General features: G+C 30.2%; 1 long non-coding RNA gene across 1 annotated transcript; it reads right to left on the bottom strand.

The window, feature by feature from the left end:
• Positions 1-3,714: 3,714 nt before the first annotated feature.
• On the bottom strand, positions 3,715-4,387 carry LOC146996166 (uncharacterized). Its single transcript, XR_015041865.1, has 2 exons — positions 4,315-4,387; positions 3,715-3,956 (listed from the first exon to the last, which is right to left on the bottom strand). It is a non-coding gene; the product is annotated as an uncharacterized LOC146996166 (long non-coding RNA).
• Positions 4,388-17,794: the final 13,407 nt, after the last annotated feature.

The raw sequence follows: 17,794 nt of genomic DNA, 5'->3' as shown, positions 1-17,794 counted from the left end.
TTCCTAAACAAATATGAAGTTAACTGAATAATATTACTACAAACTGAACATAAATTTCAGAAGTTTTTTCCCACCAAAATATACTGAGGAATGGGTACTTGCCATTTTATTTACCATGTTCACATTCTAGGCGCCTAAATAAATGTAATGAATTAATAGAAAAATCAAATTAAAATTCAGTTCAAATTTACATGGACTAGATTATTGAACTATTTGAAACTCAATTCCGTTGTAAAATATATTAACATTTAATTCTTATATTCTCTGGCTAATTCCATTTTTTAAATCTTTATATAAAAATTTAGAAATGACTACAGATTAAGACAACTCTGACCAAATGAAATTTAATAAAATGTAACAAGAAAAAGTACAATTCAAATGAAATAGAATTTAAAAATTTTGAAAATCATTAGAGATTGAGGGAATGGAATTTGCCTAATTTAAGTTTAATTAAATACATTCCATTTATTTCTGAGAAACATTTTCCTTTGTTAAGACTAAAAATTTAAAAAAGGAGAGTAGGCAGCAATGAATTATTCTTCAATATAAAAAATGTCCTAATTTCCATACTGGCTTTAGTTATCTATTAAATGAAAGTCCACAGGAGACATGCAGATAAATTTCTAAAATTACTACACTCAAAAGTCTTTAATCCGGACTCGTTGGGACTTCCAGATTACAGATCATCAATTTAAATCTGGTAAGATGGCATGCAGAAAACATAAAATTAAAAATTTGAAAACATAATTTATGAAATAAAGAGCAATTATGATCTAAGGATATCAAAATATACCAAAAAAAAAAAAAAAAACTTAATATTTATTTGTTTACTTTATTAAACATTTCTTTCAATGCATGCATGCGTAAAGAATACATTACGCATAGTCGAAATTAGAAAATTGCAATCAGAAAACTATTTGATGTGTATCCGTAATATAATGACGAGAAATTTGATTTAAATCATATCAAAAACGGAGTACATTGAGATGAAATACTACATTTAGCAAGGAATTACAAGCCGAATAAAATAAAAACATCTGCCCTGAATATAAGGTTAGTGCTGACAGATCAACTTCCAGTTCATTGCGCGCCGTGATGTTCCTCTCCCCGCAGAGCAGTGTAAAATTGATAAACAGATTTTGGAAAGGTTAGAGAAACAAAGGATATGCCTTTATACATTTTTTGCAGCAATTCCACTTTTTGTTTGATGGACATCAAAACATGCTTTCGCTTTGTAGATCCTTTGGCAGCTCCAGAATCGGAAATTCTTTTTGACATAAACTAAAGTTCAAGCTTACTTTTATAAAATTGCTCCAACAGTCCGCAAAAAATAAGCCAGATCCAATTAGAAGATTAAGGAACAACGCAATCTGCAACATTAACTGAATAAGATAATTTTAGCTTAGCTTATACCGTCCGTTATACATTAAACGAGCATGCGCAGAAAGTTTGTAGCTTTGAGGTCCAGATTATAGATCATTCCGGATTATGGACGTCCAGATTAAAGACTTCTGACTGTATTCTTATAATAGAAAAGGGGTGGTCAATGTATGCTGCAGAAAAGCTTCTCGAACAGAAAGGTGATGATAAAGAAAAACTAAGTTATTTTATGAACTTGAGCATACTCTCTATAGCCACACTTGGAAATTTTCATTTTTGGGGGGTTAAAAATCTATTATCACATGTGCCACTAAAATGAAAGGTAAAGTTCAATAGGAAAATTTTTCACAGACAACAGCAAGTTTAACGAATTAATCAAATGAAAGAAACAAATTTAACAAATTAATTTCGTTTCTTATGACTTAAAATTTACACACATGCTCAGACATTCATACCCAGAATTAAAAAAAAAAAAATTTTTTGTCAATAATGAAATTCTGAATTTAGTTTCAGTATTGCATGATAATCAAAACCAACACTTAAATGTCACTAACATATTTAATGAACTTTTGTCATTATGCAGAATGATACTGGCACAGCTATAACATACTAATTTTTACTTGAAAAAAATGCTCAAATTTTTTTAGTATGATTAGTCTTCATAGTAAAAAAATGCTGGATACATAGCTCAACCACTAAAAACTGCTATTGATTGGAAACTTGACTTTACTAGAAAATCCACGAGCATAGCCTTTATACTTTAATACCATAAATTACATGAAATAAATAAAACTATTAAAAACTAAATTCCATATTTATTCAAATTGGTAGGACCATCTGCTACTACTTTTTTTTATCCTAAAAATAAATAATTATTAAATGATATGCATGGCTGGAAATTTATAAATACAGCAAATGACATACTCTTTAATAAATTCATTTCACATTTTGTTCCAACTGATCGATTTACTAGGAGAAAATTTAAATTATGGACATATCCCATATAATTAGCAGAATTCAGTAGTTAAGGTCAAACATTTCACCAATCTGTTTAAGCATTGAATTTACCAATAATGATACTATAATTAAGGCCTTTTTACGAAAAGTTAACTTCTATGCAATCAAATAAAGAATGCTAATCTGCAAAACAAGGCACAGAAGTCAACCTTGAAATCTGAAAAATAGCAAGACTTCTGGGAGAAAGTAGAGATGCTTTTACGCTGCACGGCAACATTAAAAATATACCGACTTATACAGAAATATTTTAATGCCTTTATTTTTTAAATTGCTTCCAAATGAATTCGTTCTTAATTATATCCAAAAAATTAAAGATTAAAATTGCGATTTAAAAGGTCTACTAGAGTTTTCGAGAAATGAAATACTCAGCAGAGAATGCACAGCTTATGTTAATTATAATTCTGAAGAGAAATTCTTGCAATTAGAAAAGCCACTACTTTTCAAATTGAAACCTTTTCCCGACTGCGATATTTTAAGTTTAGAAATGAAAAGGCAGATGTTATTAATGTCTGGATAAAAGGTAGAGAGTTAAAAACTGCAAGCAGAAAGTAAAATTAGCTTCTATAATTAACAAACATTCGAAAGTGAATTGTTGGGCATTAAAATAACACAAACAAGAACTAATTATCAACTTATTCAAAAAAATACAAAGAGGAAATTCTATATAGACTAAATAAAAATAATATTCACAGGAAAAGTGCACAGCAAAAATGGATGAGAAAAATACACATGTATGAATAAATTTTCAAACTGATACATATTCAAAAGAACTGCATGACGATGGCATTTTTCTTGAATCATCAAATTTGGCACATCATCAGATAAAATACAAATTTTCACACGTAAAAAGCAGACCTTTATCCTAGAATATAATAAAATTCAGTAATTAAGATCAGAAAATCTTTTACCAATCTGTTAGGCCAAGAACTTACCCGCATTAGTTTTAATGAATATTCTCGCATCTCAATCTGTTAAATAAACTGTATTAATATGCAAAACAAGATATTAAATAATACAAACAAGAATTGACATATTTATTCAAAAGAGGCATAAAGAAGAACAATTTTTATGCAAACTAAGTAAAAACGGCACATTTACTTGAAATTTTGTCAAAAATTTACCAGCAAAAACTTGATGAATCTCTACATGAGCTAAAGAAAATACCACATTCAACTTGAAATGAGTTCAGTCAGAAGTTTACTAGCACAATAAAAAGAGACATGGAGGGAAAAAAAGAAAAAACAAGAATTAATTTTTATATCTACTCCCCCCCCCAAAAAAAATGCAGAATGAGCAGCAGCAACACAAAACAAAGTAGACAATTAAAAATAATTTTAATGAATCGATCATTAATAATGAAATTCTGGGCATATACCAAATAATCAGAGATAAAGTACAAATTTTCATACATAAACAGCAGATTTTATCCTACAATATGATTCAGTAATTAAGAGCAGGTAATATTTTACCAATTTGCTAGGCCAAGCTCTTACCATCATTGGTTCTAATGCATTTTTCAACAAACAGCATTACACATCTGTCAAATAAACTGCACTAATCTGCAAAACAACACATTAAAATAATACAACTAATTAACATATTGGCTCAAAAAAGGCATAACGAAGAGCAACTTCTACACAAATTCAATAAAAATGGCACATTTACTTGAAATATCCTCAATCAAAAGTTTACTAGTAAAGCTTTCACATGTGTTAGAATTTTCGTGGTTACTTAAAAAAAATGGAAACAGTAATCTCTACACGACCTAAATGAAAATGGCGCATTTATCTAAAAACACGGTAATCGGCCAGAAATCTACCAGCACATAAAACAGAAAATGAGCATGAAAAAATATACGCATGCAAAAATTACTTTTCATACTTAATAATAAATATAAGATATAAAGCAAACACTTACCAGAGAAATAGAAACCTTGGGTATTTGACGAATAATCTGAAATTTGCCATTGCGCACATCTAAAAACAAACAACTTCAAATTAATCAAGCAAAATGTGTAAATTTGGAAAACAAGGTATTAAAAATTTACGATAGAATTTTAGCATACTTACGGATCAAAAACATACCACTCTTCAACCACAATTCCAGAAATAAGAATGAGCCAATGACGCCAAATTACTTGGCGAGAAAGTTATTAGTAGATCTTCATGCAACCCAGAGAATCTCGTAACTCCTCCCATTTTTCCCCCTTTTTTCTCGTGAAGATAACCTGTCAACAACGAATTCCCTTTTGACTACTACGGCGCGCTTTCGAAAGAATTTTGGTGCCGACTAGTGTGTTTAGATGGTAACTGTGAGATTTTCGCAATTTAAATTATTATGAGTGGAAATTTACGCAAAATCTTTAGTGAATGGTTATTGTTTATCGCCGTAGTATATCTGAGGAAAGAGGAGAAAAATTCACTGCTAATGTATACATTAACAGTATGAAAAATCTGGAAGGTGATACTCGGCAATAAATGTGATGCATTCATCGCAAAATTCAGCGACGCCAGTAAAACAAACGAGAGTGTTCGAAAAACTTATCCACATCTGAAGTGACTATACAAAAATTATATGTGTGCCAACACAGATATTTTAATTTAAAAAAAGCACTTGCAGAAAACTTCAAATCAAGGAATAAGAAAAAATTGCAGTGCCTCTGTGTGCTTAAAAACTACGAAGCATTCTGCTGACTTTTATGCAAAAATCAAGGTTGACAAATATATTAATAAATTTTAATGTTTCTTTTAGTGTATATATTTCAAAAGTATTAAAATAACTTGGACAGTTGTTTAATTGTTTAAAACAGCAATAAAGTTCATTTTTAAAGATATACAAGGAACTTCATACTTATCAAAATATTTCATTGCTTTGGTGTAAAACTGAAATTTACTAAATTAACAAACTTTTATAACATTAAATTTGTTCGTAACTGTAGTATTATGCTCTGTTTTAAAAAAGCTTAAATAGTTTATTCATTTGTTATACATTAAAATATTTTCTGATTTATTTACTAAATGTGTAATCAATTATCAGGATTACTAAATGTGTTAAGAATTTCCATACATGCTTGTGCAGTGTGATTGCATGTTTGTGTAATGAACTTTGATTTTCATGAACGAAAAAGAAATACAATCTCCGAATAAGTAATTTTTCATTTTTCAGTTCCTGTGTTTAGCTGTAAAAGTAAATTCACTTCTGTGCAATTTTGACGATGTAAACACTGAAATGATTGTACAGTAAAAACTCAACTAAAAAAATATCCGGAAAGCTCTTGAAATTTTGGATAGTCAAGCATATAAAAAATGAAATACTGTAATAAGTGAATGCAAGAATAAACTACTAGTCTAAACTCATAAAAACAGTTCATCTTATTTGTATCAACTAGACTATTTAATATTATGCACGATTTTGAAAAAAATGTATGCTGCTGTTCTTTGGAATATGTTGACAGGTGATTTTTACAATGGTTGTTATGTGGATTAAGACTGCAAGTTGAGACTTTAAATATGAACAATAGTAATCTGAAATTTTGAAGTAGTAATTTTATATCCAACAATCTCTGCCAAATAACTTCCATATTTTAAGTAATTAAAATATATATTTTTAACCACTTGTTATTAATTTTATAAAGTACATTCTATAATTTAAATTTTATTTATTTTCCTCTATTTTAATGTTTGCCATTATAAATTTTATACTATTTTTTTAAGATTTCATAGTTGCTAATTAAACTTCCTTTACAATTTATTTAGTTATTTTATACATACATTTATATTTTATGTAAGAAAGGGATTTATGTGCAATAGATATACAGTGAAAATCATTTAACACAAAACTGAGGGGACTGAAATATTTTTTCTTGTTAAAGAATATTAATTCAACAAAATTAAGCTTATTAGATGTATTTAATAAAAATCAATGAAACAAAAACATCCACAAGAACTTAATACAGAATTTTCAGGTTTTTTGAAAAACAAAACATTTATTGAGTTTTGGGAAAATAATCTGATATTTTTCTTTGCATTGTCTTTTTTTAGCATCAAATTGTTCAATGTCAAACATTTTGTTATTCATTTCACCATTGGAATGTGCGTCTGAATAACTGTCCATACTTTTTATGATGTTCCTCATTTCGGATGAGGTGGGAACAGGAACTGCATTATTCATTTTATTTTCGTCATCAGAATCTGCATCAATGATATTTTTTTAGCTTTGAACAAACTCCAAAATAACTTTGTCCACCATAATCGGGGCTGTACTCACATTATCATAAATTACTGCAACGAATTCTTCCGATAATACAGTACGACAGTTCATTAATACAGAAACTTTCTCAAACATTTTATTAAGTGTCAGCTGAGTTTCACTATCCTACTTCTCTATTTCTTTTGGTGCCAAAGAATCTGATACTTTTGAGAATTGTGTGTATTGAAAATAATTTTCATCTTTTGGTGCCAAAGAATCTGATACTTTTGAGAATTGTGTGTATTGAAAATAATTTTCATTCATCCTTGGAGTTGCTGAATTCCATGCAGTGCAACATATGAGCCAAACTCACTAATTTTTACACGCACTGCCATGTACTCGTCACCGAATTCCAAAGCTAACTGATGAGAGATGAGATGTTTGTGTGGCGTTTGTAGAGGTGGAAGGTGAAAGTAGCATAGATAAACAAAACTGGCTCGTGTCGCAGGCTATTCCGAGGGTATTTCAAAGCCAAATTAGCCTCTTTACTACGAAATATGTAAAACCACCTCTTTTATTTCACATCCCGCTTAAATCTCGCCTGCGATGCCAGTGTTTTCTGTATTTTGTTCATTTCCAGAAAGGATATCTTTTCGTGTTAAGAGAAACAAAATGCATGAAAATACATAGTAGTTTGTCAGGACCGTTGCATTATTTCGTGTTAAACGTATTCCACCATATACAGATGCGTTTAGACTATGTATATACAAATAATTTTTTTAAAAGGAAAATTTATAGTCCTTCCAAAAATTTTCGTGCATTATGCTGTTAAAAATTGATCAGTAAATATATAAAGAAAGAAATTTAGAACCAATTTTTCAGAAAAAATAAAAATTGAAATTCAAATTAACTTGATAAAATCCTGTAAATGTGGAATATCAAATATTCTTTTTAGACTAGTAAAATCTTTTTAAATTGTAAGATAATTTTAATGATTTTACTCCCGCCCCATTTTTCTTTCTCCTGCTGTTTGATAAGAGGTTCTAGTAAAGCTTTGAGTTAAGATTATTTTGAACTTTCAAAGATTTTCCACTGCAGGATTTTAATTTTTTCCACATTTTTAAGGGCATGTTTCCATTTTTTTTAAAAATTCTTTTTAGATTAGAAAAATATTTTTAAATTGGAAGATATTTTTAATGAATTTCCTTTGCTTTGAGCAGGACTAGAATTTTCGGGTGAACTACAGTCAAAAGTCGTTAATTCGGACACCCATAATCCGGACCTCAAAGCTAAAATCTTTCTGCGCGTGCGCCGCATTGACGCATGCGCATAGGCGTTTTACTCGTGTGCCCAAGACATTTACGACTGCGCATATGCGTCTGCGCAAGTGCAGAATACGTTTTCGCGTGCGCGTTTAATGTATAACGGACGGTATAAGCTAAAATTATCTAATTATCTATTTCAGTTAATGTTGATGATTGCGTTGTTCCTTAATCTTCGAATTGGATCCGGCTTATTATTTTTTGCAGACTGTAAGAGCAATTTTCTAAAAGTAAGCTTGAACTTTTGATTATGTCAAATAGAATTTCCGATGCTGGAGCTCCCAAAGGATCTAGAAAACGAAAGTATGTTTCGATGTCCATCAAACAAAAAACGAATTGCTACAAAAAATGGATAAAGGCATATTCTTTGTTTATCTAACCGTTCCGAAATCTGTTTATCAATTTCACGTTGCTCTGCGCGGGGGGGGGGGGAGACGTCCCGGCGCGCAATGAAGTTGATTTGTCAATTTGTGATTAAAAGTTGATTTGTCAACACTATCGTTATCTTCAGAGCAGATGTTTTTATTTTATTCGGCTTTTAATTCCTTACTAAATGTAGTATTTAATTTCGATGTACTCCGTCTTTGATATGATTTAAATCAAATTTTTCGTGATTATAAATATCACAAATACACAAATAGTTTTCTGGTTGCAATTTTCTAATTTCGCCTATGTGTAATGTATGCTTTACTCATGCACACATTGAAAGAAATGTTTAATAAAGTAAACAAATAAATATTAAGTTTTTTTTTTGTAAATTTGAATACCCTTTAGATCATAATTGCTCTTTATTTCATAAATTACGGTTTCATATTTTTAATTTTATAATTTCTGCATGCCATCTTACCAGATTTAAACTGATGATCTATAATCCGGAAAAATCGATAATCCGGAATCGCCGAAGTCCCGACCAGTCCGGATTAAAGACTTTTGACTGTATTAAGATAAAAAATATATTGAAATGGTTCATCAACAGATTCTGGATACAGAAAAGCAAGGATTTTGTTTTAGAAGGGGAATTGTAATTAAATTTGACATATTTCGTCTTGACGATATTATGTTGAAGTTGGTTGGATTCCTCGCCTTTCTTGTTCTTTTATACTATTTTTTGGTTTTTCTTGTGATGGTGTTTTTTAACACGTTGACTGCCGTGGGGGTCACCAGTGACCAGCACTCGGCTACAGCGCCGTGGGTGATAACGGCAAATATAGTAAAATACATAATTAGAATTAATATCGATACTGATAAATTTTTAAATAGTACCATTGTTACTATAATGATCTGAAGAATAATAAATTGTAAAAATTTAAATTATAAATCGCAAAAATGGTCTACAGGTGTTTGGGCGTCTCCGGTGACCCTTAGCATGAAAAATGCATTAAGCACGATTATATACAGTCAAAAGTCGTTAATCCAGACTCGTCGGGACTTCGGCGATTCCAGATTATAGATCATCAGTTTAAATCTGGTAAGATGGCATGTAGAAATTACAAAATTAAAAATATGAAACCGTAATTTATGAAATAAAGAACAATTATGATCTAAAGGGTATCAAAATTTACAAAAAGAAAAAGCTTAATATTTATTTTTTTTTACTTTATTAAACATTTCTTTCAATGTAAGTTGCTTCGTTTCATGTTATAATACTTTATCTTTAATTCTATTAGGCAGATATAATTTCTTGTTTAGTTACAAAGTTCCGCTGTTCAAGTCCTATAATTGCTGTGTTGAGAATACCGACTAATTTGTCAATCGAAATGTTTTCGTTTTCAATAACCTCTGGGTCACTTTCTTCACTATCGGAAGCGAATTATAATGACGAGGAACTTGATTTAAATCATATCAAAGATGGAGTACATCGAGATGAAATACTACACTTAGTAAGGAATTATAAGCAAAATAAAATAAAAACATCTGCTCTGAAGTGTGTTGACAGATCAACTTCCAATCCGCGGCATGAAATAGATAAACAGAAATCGGATTTCGAAATATACTTTCGCTTTGTAGATACAAATTACACATTAGTAAATATATATCGGAAATTCTATTTGACATAATCGAAAGTTCAAGCTTACTTTTATGAAATTGCTCTAACATTCTGCAAAAAATAATAAGCCGGATCCAATTCGAAGATTAAGGAACAATGCAATCTGCAACATTATACTGTCCGTTACACATTAAACGTACATGCGCACAAACATATTTGCAGCCGTAAAGGTCTTACGCGCACTCGTAAACACCTGTGCGCATGCGTGAACGCGACGCATGCGCAGAAAGTTTGTAGCTTTGAAGTCCGGATTATGGGTGTCCGAATTAACGACTTTTGACTGTATAACATAATGTTCTGCAGATAAAATTTCAACATATAATATATATCGCATAATAAAAATTTCAAGTTGGCGTCATGGGCAAATCACGTAAAATGCGCGCGGCAGTCAACGTGTTAATTTTTACATTTTAAAGTATTCTCATTCTACATTTATAGGATTTTATGAAGATCATTTGAACTTCAATTTTTTAGTCTTTGTGAAAAGTTGGTTCTAAATTTCTTTATATACATATATATATATATATATATATAAAGAAATTTAACTTAATTAGAACTCCTACACTCCTAGAAAAAAGTAATTTATATACAGTACAAAGTCTTTAATTCGGACTCGTCGGGACTTCGGCGATCTCGGATTATAGATCATCAATTTAAATCTGGTAAGGTGGCATGCAGAAATTATAAATTAAAAATATGAAACAGTAATTTATGAAATAAAGAGCAATTATGATCTAAAGGGTATCAAAATTTACAAAAAAAAAAAGCTTAATATTTATTTGTTTACTTTATTAAACATTTCTTTCAATGTAAGTTGTTTAAGTTGCTTCGTTTTATGTGCTAATACTTTCTCTTTAATTCTATAAACAGACATAATTTCTTGTTCAGTTACAAAGTTCCACTGTTCAAGTCCTATAATTGCTGTACCGAGGATACCGACTAACTTCTCAATCGAAATTTTTTTCATTTTCACTAACCTCTCTGTCACTTTCTTCATGCCTTTATCCATTTTTTTCAGCAATTCCACTTTTTGTTTGATGGACATCGAAACATGCTTTCACTTTGTAGATCCCTCCAGAATTGAAAAGTCTTTTTGACATAATCGAAAGTTCAAGCTTATTTTTTATAAAATTGCTCTAACAGCCTGCAAAAAATAATATGCCTGATCTAAAAAAGAAGATTAAGGAACAATGCAATCTGCAACATTAACTGAAATAGATAATTTTGTTATACATTAAACGCGCATGTGCAGAAAGTTTATAGCTTTGAGGTCCAGATTATATACTTTGTACTGTATTTATTTATCCTACATTTTCATTTTGAAACATTTTAGTACATGCTTTTCCTCAATATTTTAAAAGTTGATTTTTTGTTAACTGAAATATGTAATATGGAAAAATTCTATCAAAAAACATAATTCAACTCAACCAAAACAGGAGATAAATAGAGATGATAATAATGTGAGGTATTTGATCCTCTTCCCCTTATAGTCATTTCAAACATTTTAGCGTGTTTTTCCATTCAGCTGAAACAGTAAAAATATAGAAAAATTCCCACAAAAACATAATTCGGCTGTGAAACAAAACAGGCAAAAAAAAAAATGAGTTGGTGTCAGGAAACTGATTGGTCTAAAACAGGGCTTCTTAAACTTTTTTCAGTTGTGACCCTTTTTTATCATAATTTTTTTCACGACCCCAAAATATTTACAAACATTTTGAGGGACCGCATAAGCATTGCGAAAATCCGACACGCACGTGAGTGAAACTGCCAATTTTTTCACTTGTACTGTAAAATAATATTGCAGTTTTAGGTCATTATCTTTAATTTCTCATTTTAAGACATAAAACAAAGTGAAAATTTTAATTAAGTAACAGATGAAATGACAGCGTCATGTGCAAAGCAAGTAAAATGAACATTTATATTATAAAAAGAATGCATTGAAACATTTTTTTTTTTTCCTTTGTCTGTATTGTTTTATCTTCATCTATTTTCAGATACATTGTGTAAAAATATTGGGTAATTGTAAAATTATTATATTAAGTTTAAGAAATACCAAAACTAATAAAATTTTTTGCTACTCCCTGCTGTAGATGGGGGTTGCGATCTACAGTTTAAGAAAGTCGTCTGAAATAATGTTACAATATTTGATTTTGCTAGAACTTTGGATAACTGAGGCCACAGCCAGTGCGGTTATGGCAGGTGTGCAAAATTTTGGAATTTACAGAAATATCAAGTAGCAAAATTTTTGGAATTTAGGAGTGGAAAAGTTTTTAGAATTTAGGACCCACAGAGATTGCATAGCACAACAAAATGTACCTGCTGAAGCTAGGACTCCAGTACATGGTTATATTCTTGTAAGGAGTGTATGCTTGAAGTCATCATCGTTAGGTCACCAGCCTACACAGCATTGTGTGATACGTCATTCATGTAAATAAGGAATAAAATTGATTGCACTTTAGTTAAATAACCTAACTTATTCCTTGTAAGTATTATGTGAGAGTACTGTAATTTTTGAATAAGAATAAAACGCTTGCTTTTTGTTCATCTGAAATGGGATAGATTTTCTAGCAGTTATTCCAGCAGAAATTTGAAGGAACAGATCATTCTGTATTCAGTTAGATAATCAAAATACACAAGCTATGAACATAACATATTAAATCGTAATTCACTTTTCACATTGGATAGCCAATGTTTATCAATTTTCACATAAGTCGTACTTTCCCGTAATTTTGAAAATACTCCACTGCATGCTGTTCTGTTGAAGACAAGCCCGAAATCAATTTTTTTTTTGTTTTTTTCAAAATGCAATTGATAACTTGTATTGTTTTTTTACAAAATTTAAACCTGGGAGTCATGAACAAATTTGTGGAGTACTGTAATTTTTGAATAAGAATAAAACGCTTGCTTTTTGTTCATCTGAAATGGGATAGATTTTCTAGCAGTTATTCCAGCAGAAATTTGAAGGAACAGATCATTCTGTATTCAGTTAGATAATCAAAATACACAAGCTATGAACATAACATATTAAATCGTAATTCACTTTTCACATTGGATAGCCAATGTTTATCAATTTTCACATAAGTCGTACTTTCCCGTAATTTTGAAAATACTCCACTGCATGCTGTTCTGTTGAAGACAAGCCCGAAATCAATTTTTTTTTTGTTTTTTTTCAAAATGCAATTGATAACTTGTATTGTTTTTTTACAAAATTTAAACCTGGGAGTCATGAACAAATTTGTGGGGGGTCACCAAATTCAAAGATATTTATTTGACAATAAAAGGTATACGGAATTTGAAGAGAATTTTGGATGTTTTTTAACATTTCCATATTTTAATTTTGATTTTATTGCTTTCCACTTGATTTGTGTGTTATGCTTGATGATTTCCAAACAGCTCGAATCGAATTTCAAAGCAATTGCATACGCGTAGCTAAGATGTAGTTTTTTCGACTATGTTAGTAGTGTCTTGCATGTAATTGTAATACGCATCATTTATAAACTATGTTTCTTAATTCTAATCAAATTTGTTGTCAAGTAAGCACATAACATTTCCGAAGTATTGGAAAATTCAGTAGTGTCTCAAAGGATAATAAAAACAATTTTGTTCATGATGGTTAAATGGCCCAAAATAAATACCCAATGTTCACAAGAGAAACGGGATGGATGGACCAACATCAAATAAACTTAGAGAAAAACTATTAATGAAAACGCAAACAAAATGGAATCCACTAGCTCTCTTTCTACTTCTAAAAACAAAACAAAACAAAACAAAAAAAAAAAAAAAAAAAGAGTAAATATCAAGAAGAGTTTATTTTATACTGTTTTACATGTTGCATTATTAATGGAAAATGAATATCCATTGTGTGTTAAATGCAGTGAAAACTTGGTACATGGAAAGTATGAAACCTGCGAAATTAAAAACACATTTAGAAATGGTACTTTTCCGTTTTGCCAGTGCAAACGATAAAGTTGCCAACAATGGTACAACTGATGCCAAACAGAATACCTTTGCTGGCAACCTTTTACGCCTCATTTTCAAAATAAGTTGCAGCCGTTTCTTATCGGATTGACTGTACTGGCATACAATCACATAGAATTTGTACAAGATAGTTAAATTTTAAGCTCTAAGACCATTCGCGGTAATTAAGTAAATTAGAATGCAATCACACCGCTCATCTGAAGGCGAAAATATAGAAAAGGCAAAATCACGGGTCAAATTCATCAATTCTAATGAGAATGGACTAGCGAAGTAAAGCATTGTGGTTTTACATAATTTCTGAATAAACTATTCATACGAATTGAAATAATTCTCGCATTTAAACTTGTATTCCAAATTAAGATTTAACTTGTCATTAATGTAGATAATTACTGAGAGAGTTAGATTTTTGTAGCGTAGTTTACGTGAGATGAGATCACGTGATACGAACCGACAAATTAGGATGTTGAAACATGAAAACATAGTAAATTCTTAATGTCTTTTTACAAATTTATTGTCTTTATTTATTGGCTTTTTTACAAAATTTTAAAAGGTATTAAAATGTTTATGCCTTCAAAAAAAAATTCTTAGAACTAACGTTTGTTAAAATTTTTTATGTCTATATTGTATGTTGTCGACAACAAGGTCTGCTTGGCGAGATTTGCGCCAGTGAAACGGAAAGTACCACAGAAACTAAACATAAAGATTAAGTAAATAAATCTGAAAATGTTTTTAAGGAATGAGCTAAGAGCATGAAAAATTAAAATGTATTTTTGAAAAAATATACGGTTAATTTTTGGATTATGGTAACTTGGTGATTTTTTGGTGAAAATTTGGCGACCAACCCTGCTACAGCAACCTGCTAGTTTTTGTTTGGGCGGCATTTTGTTTTCACGAAATAAAGATTTTTTTTTCACTCAACATTTTTTTCCCAACAACTTGCTAGCCGAATTACGCTTATGCTAGAACTTTTATGGAACAAAAGTGCTTAATCATGATGAAAATTAGGTGCGAATTTGGGAGAAAGTGCAGAATCGCAAACTGCTTGCCACATTTTTAAGAGTTGCACATACACGGTATCCATGTACACATCGACCTATTTTCACTTAAAAAAAATCCCAAAATTGCACAAAAATGGCATTGAGCACACTCTTGACTTTATCCATGTACACTGCTAAAGTCCTAGCTAGTAACCTTTATTGCCTTACCAAAATGTCGCCAAACTACCTGTTACCATATTCCAAAGATTAGCCAAATATACAACAGTTCCTAAGAAGGATTTACAGGCATCTTAAAAGTATCATATTTAATTGCAAAAAATTTAAAACCTCATACAATTGGAGAATCGCTCATTCTTCCTTCAGCAATTAAAATGATATCATTTATGCATGCAGAAAAATATAGTAATGATTTAAAAACAATAGCATTAAGAAAAGATACCGTTTCTCACCAAATTTCTGTAATATCAGACACTATAGAATACAAAATCCAGTCTTTACTATAAAACTTTATGAAACTACCAACATTATAAAAATGTCTCAATTCATCGTTTATCTGAGATACGTTTTTGAAGACGACGCAGTAGAATATTTTTTATGCTGTAATATTTGGAAAGGAAAAGCAATTGGAGAGAAAATATTTGAAATTATTAACAGACATTTTGAAACGAATAATCTTACCTAGACACACTGTGTCGCAGTTTGTACTAATGATGCTGCAGCATTAACAGGTAATTATAAAGAACTAAGATGGTTAATAATGAAAATTGCTCCCCATATAATATTCCATCACTGTATGACACACAGAAAAGCTTTTGTTGCAAATTGATGAAGAATTGCACAAGATATTGCAGGGTTATTACTGCAATTAATTACATTAAAAGGCAAGATCCTAAACAGCTGTCTCTTTTTAATACAATGTAATTAGATAAGTTCTGTATATGAGATATTATTACCAAAGTCAGTTGGCTTTCACACAGAAAAATAGCGAGACATATTTTCGATTTGAGAAATACAGTTTACATATTTTCGGAAAAAAAGAAACATACATCAGCAAGTTCATTCATTAATAATGATTAATTAGGAAAATTCAGTTACATAGTAGACATTTTCTAAAAACCTAAGCATTTTAATACTGAGCACCAATATTGAAGCTTTTAAAACTAAGCTAATACTTTGGCAAGGAGAATTGAACAAAAACAACAGAAACATGGTTTTCAGAATTTACTAAAGAAAATAATACAGATTTCTTGTTTAAAACAACATATGATAAAACTGACAGAAAACTTTTTGAAAAATTTCCAAATAAGGAATTAGGTTGGATCTGTGACCCATTTTGCCTTTGGTATTTTCAATTCCAATGTATCTCTAAATGAAAAAGAACAATTAATTGATATTTTAAGTGACGGAATACTGTGTGTTCAAGTTAAGTCTGTAACTTGCCAAAAATTTTAGCTATCTATTGGAAACGAATATGCCGATTTAAAAGGAATGAGAGTAAATTATTATGTTTCTTATATAAAATTGTACAGCAAACCTTTAGCTTACATTTAAAACTTCTAAAATGCTTATGTTACAATTTTATGTTATATTAGCATTGAAAGTGGATTTCTCACTGAAATAGAAATAATTTTGCTATTGAATTAACATGGAGAACTTTTTTATTGAAATATTTTTTCTTTGTGACATTAGTTGCATCTACTACAAACTAAAGATTAAAGAACTGTTTTTAAAACATTTCGAATTCGTTGTCATATTGATCTATGAAGCACTAGATTAGTGAGTTTTTATTACATTATTGCCAAATATAGTTTTTAAACAATCAAAAAATTTTCAGAGGAGATAATTACCTGTCAAATATGAATGTGTTTTCAAAGCGAAAATAAATAAGTGATAAAAAGAAAATTAAGTTAGAACATTCACATTTCTAACAAAGTAATTTAATCTTTATAATACAATATATTTTACAATGATAACGCAAAATACAATGTGAAAGGTTATGCGAAGATTATGATAGTACCAAGAGTATTCAGCATTTCGTATAATCCTATTACCAGATAATAATAACATTAAAATAAATTTTATCTGAATGAAGTTTTCTTATTACAGAAACAGTCAAATTATGCAATTACATAAACGAATGCACTTTCAGCCAATATACTTAATACTGTTTACAAGTAGAGCTGTAGCAAACCGCATGTATTCGTTACCGAGTAACGGGTACAACGGTTGACTCGAAGTACCGATTCGGTACTCACAAATTCATTTCGTTACTCGCATCTGTCGTACTAAGGCTCCTATATACCAGGCTGAATCATCAGGCATTCGCTCTCCCAAGTGGGAGATTTAATGGCGGCTGTGTAATTACGGTGCAACAATTTTTTGTGTTTTTTTGTGTAAAATGGGCGGATGTGCAGCTATTAATTGTTCAAATCATTCACGGAAAGGTCATACATTCGTAAAATTTCCTAAAAATGAAGAAAGAAGAAAAATATGGGTAAATAATTGCCGAAGAGACAATTGGAAACCTGGTCCAGGCGCTGAACTTTGCTTAGTAAGTATAATGTTAATTACGCCTTCATTTAGAGTTTATATCTTCTCTGATGTTTATAATGTGCAAGTAAAGTGAAATTCTTGTGTACAATAACCTGAGTATCTGCTAATTTCTGTAATAATAGCTATAATTAAATTAGTCTAGGGTTAATGTACCCATCGCCAATGTGGATGTTTTGAATGTGGAAAAGAAATTTCTAATATAAAGCGCAGATTTTGTTTTCCTATGCTAATTGTGGAATTTATACTAATGTAACATGAAAATCATTAGCATATTGAAATTTATTAAAAAATAAATAATAATTTGGAAAGTC

The sequence above is a fragment of the Stegodyphus dumicola genome, chromosome 7 (assembly GCF_044657685.1).
Source record: "Stegodyphus dumicola isolate Sdum_Otavi_A_Nest chromosome 7, ASM4465768v1".
Lineage (NCBI taxonomy): Eukaryota > Metazoa > Arthropoda > Arachnida > Araneae > Eresidae > Stegodyphus > Stegodyphus dumicola.
This window is presented reverse-complemented; position numbering and strand designations above follow the sequence as displayed.